The sequence below is a fragment of the Mus caroli genome, unplaced genomic scaffold, assembly GCF_978045245.1.
Source record: "Mus caroli unplaced genomic scaffold, Mus_caroli_1 scaffold_19, whole genome shotgun sequence".
Classification (NCBI taxonomy): Eukaryota; Metazoa; Chordata; class Mammalia; order Rodentia; family Muridae; genus Mus; species Mus caroli.
The window spans coordinates 9,323,323-9,331,973 of record NW_028227274.1 but is presented as its reverse complement, the minus strand read 5'-3'; the positions used below and the strand labels follow the sequence as shown (position 1 = coordinate 9,331,973).

General features: G+C 44.0%; 1 pseudogene; it reads right to left on the bottom strand.

Annotated features, from left to right (window-relative positions):
• Positions 1-3,830: 3,830 nt before the first annotated feature.
• On the bottom strand, positions 3,831-3,949 carry LOC115029933 (U4 spliceosomal RNA; annotated as a pseudogene).
• Between the last annotated feature and the right edge of the window lie 4,702 nt (positions 3,950-8,651).

The following is an 8,651-nucleotide window of genomic DNA, read 5'->3' as shown; positions in this document are numbered from 1 at the left end:
TACACCTGTGTTTTCCAGAGCTCAGAAGCTCTGGCCTGTGAGATAGGCAGCTGTGCATGCTTGTCCAAGGATCCTAGCCGGTGCTTCTTACACTTCCTAGAACCTAGAAGTAGCACACAGCCTTTCCTGTTGCTGTCTCTGTTTTGACTTTTGTTGCCTAGTCTTTGTCAGACTACATGACAGATGACTAAAGGACCATTTGCCATAGTTCCTAGAGAGCTTCTCACTGCTTAACTGCTGTTTGGATGACCTCTGTTTTCTTCTTTGAACTTTCTAAATTCCCTTTGGTTAGAAAATGAGCATTGATAATATAAGAGGAGCTAATTTTAGAAATATATTTGTTGCAGGGTGGTTGTGGTGCAAACCTTTAATCCCAGCACTCAGGGAGGCAGAGGCAGGCAGATCTTTGAGTTCAAGGCCAGCTTGATTTACAGAGTGAGTTCTAGGACAGCCAGGGCTACACAGAAAAACCCTGTCTCAAAAAGCAAAACTACACAAAAAAGCCTATGTGGGAGATAGAGCCCAGCATTGCCTCCAGCTGTCCGGAGGAGTTGCCCTCCCACTGAGGGGGCTTCAGGCAGAAGCTGGATCCTTGACAGTGAGGTAGAAAAAGATGTTCAGGGATGGGGGTTTGGGGCTGAGGGTAGAGGTTAAGAAATTCCTGCCCTAAGCAAGCCTAGCTCGCTTGCTGTGCTTAACCCCCTTGCTTGGAATGCTGGGAAAGGAAACACACATCATCTGCTGGGCTTTTGTGTTCTTTCAATTGTGTTGAAGCTTCCTGTCAGTCTCCAGGAAAGACAAACTTGATCCTAGCAGTAGCGTTTCCTTCCTTACCCTCTTACTACTCCCCATCTTCCCACTTTGCCTCATGTACACCTGTATCTAGTCCCTGTATATTACGAACTCTTCCTAGCAAGCTTTGAACGTGTGCCCCTGCTTTCTGACCCGCCGTACTGAGATGTTCTGGATCCCAATGCAAGTGTCTCTGCAGAGTTGTGTATATACAAAGTATGATGAGGAATAGATAAGGTGGTTGTCTTGGACTCTGGGGTGATTTGGGTTTCTCTTTCTCATTTTTAGTATTGTTTGCATTTTTTAACCGGAAGTGTGTCATTTTCAGTCTAGATGGAAAGAGTTTAAACTGCACCATGTTAGCCCAGTGTCCTTTTTAATGAAAACAAATCCAGGACCACCCTCAACTCATTTGTCTTGTTCTCAGCTGCAGTGCTGGAAACAGTGTGCCAAGCTGAGGGCATGAGGGTAAAAGTATTTAGCATACCAGAACAGACACGGGAAATATTTATTAAAGAAAATCCTGCAGGGCTGGACAGATGGTTCAGCAGTTGAAGCACTCCCTGTGCAAGCATGAGGTCTGGAGTCTAGATCTCCACCCATGTAAATGCCAGGTGGGCATGGTAGCCCTCTGTAATTCTAGGAAGGTGTGCTGGCTAGTTTTATGTCAATTTGACACATTTTGGAAGAGGGAACCTCAATTGGAAAAATGTCCCTACAAGATTGGCCTGAGGACAAGCATGTGGTGCACACTCTTGACTGATAATTGATCTTGTTGTGCCAGAGAAATGTTAGTGATCCCCCAAAACACACACAGGAACCAATCTGATACAACTCACAGCAGGGTCTTTATTCTATTCGAGCTAGCTCAGTGGTGCCCCCCAACGCTGTAAGCTAGCAGGGATTATGTGTGCAAGCATCTAACTGGAAAGCTCCTGTGAACTTTAATATAATTGGCTGGTGCTGGGAGTTATATCATAAACTTAACTTCTGTTCCCCTCTGCATTGGTGGTCATTAGGCAATGGGTGGGCTTGTAACCTGGGGTACAGGTTTGTTGGGGGAATAACCAGGAGACACTGGTCTTGTTAAGGGTGTAACCTGGAAACTCTGCTCTTGTTGGGGATTAGCCTAGAGACTGGAGCTAGGCTCAGGTTCTGTTGGGGGGCAACTTGGAAACTAATGCTAGATACCAGCCTGCTAGTCTACCCAAGATTAAACTTGGTCAGGTTCTCTAAAATGGAGCCTGAAGCTGGGCGTGGTGGCGTACACCTTTAATCCCAGCACTTGGGAGGCAGAGGCAGATGGATTTCTGAGTTCAAGGCCAGCCTCGTCTACAGAGTGAGTTCCAGGACAGCCAGGGCTATACAGAGAAACCCTGTCTCAAAAAAAAAAAAAAAAAAGAAAGAAAGAAAAAAAAAATGGAGGCTGAATTTAAAAGCTTTGGCATCTCGATCTAGGATGACTTAGCCCACTGTGGGTGGTGCCATTCCTGGGCTTGTGATTTTGGGTGCTATAAGAAAGCAGGCTGAAGCCGGGCGTGGTGGCGCACGCCTTTAATCCCAGCACTCGGGAGGCAGAGGCAGGCGGATTTCTGAGTTCGAGGCCGGCCTGGGGTACAGAGTGAGTTCCAGGACAGCCACGACTACACAGAGAAACCCTGTCTCGAAAAACCAAAAAAAAAAAAAAAAAAAAAAGAAAGCAGGCTGAGGAAGCCTTCAGGGGCAAGCCAGGAAGCAGCTTTCTTCCAAGGCGTCTGCTCTAGCTCCTGCCTTCATCTCCCTCAGTGAACTGTAATGTGATAGTGTTATTAACTTGACAGAATCTAGGATCACCTTTGATAGGCTTCCTGGCACATCTATGGGGGATTATCTTCATTATGTTAATTAAGACTCAACCATGATGGCTGGTACCACTCCTTGTGTGGGACCCTATACTCTTGTAAGCTGTGGACTGTTCCCTGAGCACTGGCTTATCTACATTCTCTGCTCACTTCTGTAGATGTAACACGACCATCTGCTTCAAACTCCAGTTGCCCCCGTCTCGAAAAACCAAAAACCAACCAACCAACCAAACAAACAAACAAAAAAACCCTGTCTCGAAAAACCAAAAATCAAAACAAAAAGAACAAAACACAAACTCCGGTTGCCATGTGTAGTCTCCCCTCCCCCAGCCTGAAACCAGCTTGCTCGGGGGTGGAGCTTCCCGCTCAATCGTTCTGCCACGCCCACTGCTGGAACCTGCTGCTTTGCTGTTTGGAGCCATACACGTGGTCACCCTGCTACTGGACCCCGAGATTATTTGGCGGGAATTGGGCCCCCTTCCCCTGCTTCATAACTGCGTGTGGAACAGTAAAATTGAGCTTTGATCAGAATCTGCCTGTCTTAGCTGCATTTCTTTCTCGCCTAGCCCCTCTTCTCCTCCAGGTTTCCAAAATGCCTTTCCAGGCTAGAACCCAGGCTGTGATCTGTTGGCCGGACACAACAGCCATGATTTCCCCAACATGGCTTCCTCGAAATGACAGATCGTACCATGAACTACTGAGATAACCCTTCTTAAAGTTGCTTTTGTAGGATCATTTTGTTACACTAACAGGAAAAGACACTAAGGCTGTAGTTCCTTAGTTATCTTCTGTGTCATTTGTGCAGGATCTGTGTCTGTCTAGACAAGCGAGCATCTCACTGTTCTGCTAAGTTTTACAGCCCCACTTGTCCTTTGTGAAACTGGCCATTTGGGATAAGATACCATAAGTCTTTGGGGGTTAGGCTCTAATGACTGGGTTGGATGTCCTATGTCTCGGGGTCAAGCTTATAAGAAGTTAAATCCTGACTATTAAGGTAGGATTTTCTGCCGTTTCTGGTCCTTTTGTCTCTATGCATGTGCTAGACTGGTACTCTTCCACTGTGCTGCAGGAACCTCTAACTTCTAGTGTTAGTTCTTAAACCCTAGAGATACAATTTCATGCAGAAGACAGGCAGTCTCTGCTAGAAGTAAAACAGCACCCTTACTCTCAGTGCAGGGAAGTCAAGACCACAAGAATTCTAAATGGACCTTAGGAAATTAACTCATTCATATTTTATTTTGGAAAAAGTTTTCAATTAACAATAATCTCGCTTTGGATAAACCCCATTGGCAATAATACTGCCACTGCACAAAGCTATCATATTTTATTTTATTAATTGTTGGATTTGAGGTCAGCCATAGCTACCTGGTGAGACCCTGTCTAAACAATATTATTTTATTATTGTTAATTATGTGTATGCTTGTACCTGTGTGGACATATATGCACATGAGTACTGGTGCTCCAGAGGCCAGAAGAGGGTTGCTGGGTCTCCCTGGAGCTAAAGTTACAGGCAGGTGTGAGCTGTCAAATGCCTGTGCTGTGAACTGCTCTCAGGTCCTCTCGAAGAACAGGAAAACTCAACCTCGGAGACATCTTTCCAATCCTCTCAGACATTAAAATAATATCACCCCACCCCTAAGAAAACCCCTTCATCGTTTGTCTTCCCACATTATCTGGTTGTTTCTTCATGGCATACTATTCTTGTCCAATTCAGTATATTGGTAACAGACTCTTGGATTGTTTGGTGGGTTGGTTTGTTATTATGTTGACATAGGTTTCTCTGTGCAACCCCTGGTTGTCCTGGAACTCAATCTGTAGACCAGGCTGGTGTTGAATTCAGAGGTCAACCTACCTTTGTTTGCCTCCTGAGTCCTGGGATAAAGGTGTATGCCACGATGCCTAGCTTATTAACAAATTCCTTTTTCTTAAAAAAAAAAAGATTTATTTATTTATTTATTTGTATATGAGTGCTCTATCTGCATATACACCTGCATAACAGAAGAGGGCATCACATCACATTATAGATGGTTGTTAGCTATCATGTCGTTGCTGGGGATTGAACTCAGGACCTCTTTTACCTCTTTTTTTTTTTTTTTTAAGAATTATTTATGTTATTCATGAGTACACTGTAGCCACCTTCAGACACACCAGAAGAGGGCATTAGATCCCATTACAGATGGCTGTGAGCCTCCATGTGGTTGCTCGGAATTGAACTCAGGACCTCTGGAAGAGCAGTCAGTGCTCTTAACTGCTGAGCCCTCTCTCCAGTCCCCATAAGTTTTTTGTTTGTTTTGCCTTTTTAAAAAACTTATATGTTTTACATATATGCTCTACCTGCATGTACACCAACATGCATGCCAGAAGAGAGCATCAGATCCCATTACACATGGTTGTGAGCATCATGTGTTTGCTGGGAACTGAACTCTGGGCCTCTTAACCACTTAGCCATCTCTCTAGCTTTTTGAACTCAGCACCTCTCAACCACTGAGCCACCTGTCAAGCCCAGTAACAAATTCTTAATTGCCTTTTAGGGACTTCATTTCCTTTCACGCTCCTGTGCCATGTAAAACACATATAAATTTGTATGCCTTCTTCCTATTCATCTACTGTAGGCTAAATTAATTCCTGGGGGTCAAAGCAACAGAAAAGTACTTGCTCTTTTGAGGAACCCAAGCTCAATTCCCAGCACCTATACTGGGTGACTTACAAATGCTTGTAAATATAGCTGTAGGGGGTCAGCTGACTCTGTCTTCTGCACTAATTGTGGCAAACCCATAAATAAAAATAGTAAAATTAAACCTTTGTAAAAAAGAAAATTAATTTTTGAACCCAGCAGAGGCTCTTGACAGGATGAAGGTAAATGTCTACAAAGACAACCTTTTGTGCTTGTCTATAACAAACTCACCTGAAAGTCCTCCAGCCCCTATATTTACAAACAGAGAACTCACGTCCTGCTCTTGTTTTCTCTTCTGGGACAGTTAGCAAGAACAAAAATTGATTCTCTGTCATATGTACCCTGGTGCATTTCCTTTTTGTAAAAGCCTTTGAGTCACACAGTTATAGTCAAGCTTTCATGCATCCGCAGTATAGCTGAGTATGCCAAGTACTAGCATGATGCTTCAAACAGCAATGAATATATGGGTAGCAACTGCCTCAGGCCAGGTGATGTGTGTGTGTTAACATATGAGGATAATGGATTTAAAAGGAATAAGTCCTCCGGAAAGACAGGTCAGGATGAGGAGAATGAAGGAGTGGTAGCTGCATTATCACAGTTACCATGGTAGCCAGCATCCAAGGCAGTGCACTTTCTGTACTTTCTGAGACTTATGACCATGGCAGTCCTGGGGAGCAGGGACTTCTAAGTTGCACAAGGCTGACCTATGAACCAACAGTATAGTACATGATAAAATGCAATTTCAGAGTATAAGTGACATTCATATTTTTAAAAAATGAAAAACAACTCTAACTTCAAAGGGATGAGACAGTTTCCTCTGGAACCAAAGGAGTAAGCATGGCCCAGGAACACAGTTGTAGCTTACCTCAGATTCATGTACTAACGTGGAATCAGTCTCATTGCAGTTTTGTATTGATAACAAAGAAAATCATGAATTAAGACACTTTAAAAATACACTGATGGAAACATTAGGTAGGTAGATCAAAGGAACAGAGAAGAAGCCCCTTCTATGGGCCTCAGATGCTAGCTGATGCCATCCTTAGGTTTTGGTAGAAGCTAAGGTTTTGTTGAAGCAGTACATTCCAAAAGGTTGTATGTTACTCACAGGATGTTAGGTCTGACACTGAAGTGCTGAAGGATGGCTATTTAGGGGGCTAAAGATGGACTGTAAGTAGGCTCTGGGTCTGCAGCATCGCCATCTCTGCACAGTCACAGACATCCCATCCAGTTCATCGGTTGTCACAAACTGGATGGGGACACTGGAAGGTCCAGCCTCTTTCTGGGAACTTCATCAGTGATAAAGCATCTGTCCCATTCATGTCAACCCATCTATCGATGTCTATTCAGCTCACACTTGGGCAGTCATGTTGCTGAGACTATGAGTGTAGCTTCTGGCATTCCTTCCCAAGACTGAGCCTCCTGCCCATAGCTGGCAGGCAGCTCTCAGCCACTCTCAAATATGCCACCTGTCCTGGCGTCCTGAGAAAGCTGCTTAGCAACAGCTGCAAGAAACACTTGTAACCTTCCTAGAAGAGAGATGAACCCCCAGCATGGGGGAAGGGGGCATCCTTCCTGAACCACAGCTGAAAGAAATCTGTTGAACTAACCTTTCTCTTCCTAGTCATATGGCCATGATTGAACCTCTTGCCTAATCTCCTTTTCCTCACAGACTCACTGGCTGTCTTGGTTACCGTAAAGAGACAATGACCTAGGCAACCCAGAACAGGAACCATTTCATTGGGAGGATTAGTCCATGATCATCATGGCAGGAAGCAGATGCATGATGTATGATGCTGGAGCAGTAGCTGAGAGCTTTTACACCCAGACCCAAGCCAACCCACAGTGGCATACCTCCTTCAACGCCACACTACCTAATCCTTCCCAGACTGTGGGCCAAATATTCAAACTTGAGCCTTTGTGGGCCATTTGCTCTAGATCACCACAGTGGCCTTTGTCCAACAACTCAGATTATCTTTTGTTTTCAGAGAATATCTGCCAGCCTCTGCCAGGATTAAAAGTATGTGCAAGAACAATCCAGAGTTTAACTTCAGTCTCTGTGCTGTGTAAAGTATGTATTCAATAAATAGTGTACTTTCCTCCTGTACATGCCGAGTCCCATCACCCTGAGACAGCATGGGTGAAACTTTCTCTCCCATAGATAAATGAGACCACTTTGAAAGTAGACTCTTCAGTCCCAGTCAGCCTTCGGATGACTAATCCATCTGGCCAGTTTGTTTCTCATGAGAGTCTTTTCTCACTCTGCCATGTGAATCCTACTAGAGATCAAACTCAGATCATGAACTTGGTGGCAAGTGCCTTTAACAACTGAGCCATCTCACCAGCCCCAAATCTCAAATACTTAGTAAATTTTAATTTAGATCCTACAAGAGTCGAATAGAAAAATATATACCTCCACAAACTCAGGCTTGAAACTATAATCAGATGAATGACATCTCCAGTATTTCTCAAGTGTTACCAATGCTTGGGACTTTAATGTGCAGGCAGGATTCCCTTCTGATGGTCTAGCGCCACACCTCCTCCAACATGGCCATACCTCCTAATCCTTCCCAAACAGTCCCACCAACTGGGGACCAAGCATGCAAGCATGCCTGGGATGTGGGGGGGGGGGGGTTCACATCCAAACTACTACAGTTTCTATCTTCTAAGGGAGTCAGCCTTACTTAACATCTCCCCATCAGCTGCCCGATTTCAGTCTGCTTTGTCCATCCATTTTGTTTTGTTTTTTTTTTTTTTTAGGCAGAATCTAAGGCTGGCCTCAAACTTGAAGCAATCCTCCTGCCTCACTCCATGCCTCTACCAGGATTAAAGGTGTGTGCAAGCATAATCCAGAGTTTTAACTTTCAACTTTTTGTTGTTGTAATTGTTTTGGAGACAGTCTACATACCCTTGGCTGACCTGGAATTCATTATATATACTAGACTGGCCTCAAACTTACAGAGATCTGTCTGCCTCTACCTCCTAAGTACTGGTATCTGATTCTTATATCATGGAAACTAGTAATGAATTATCTTATTGAAACAGAAATTTTCTCCAATCACCCTTGCATTGGTAACATTTTTTTAAAAGGATTTATTTACTTATTTTATATGAGTACACTGTTGCTGTCTTCAGACACACCAGAAGAGGGCATCAGATCCTATTACAGATGGTTGTGAGCCACCATGTGGTTGCTGGGAATTGGACTCAGGACCTCTGGAAGAGCAGTCAGTGCTCTTAACCGCTGTCATCTCTCCAGCTCGGTAACTAACATACATGCATACATCTTCACAGTCAATAATAAAATAAGACAAAGTATTCCTATTATATACATATTTTACTGGATT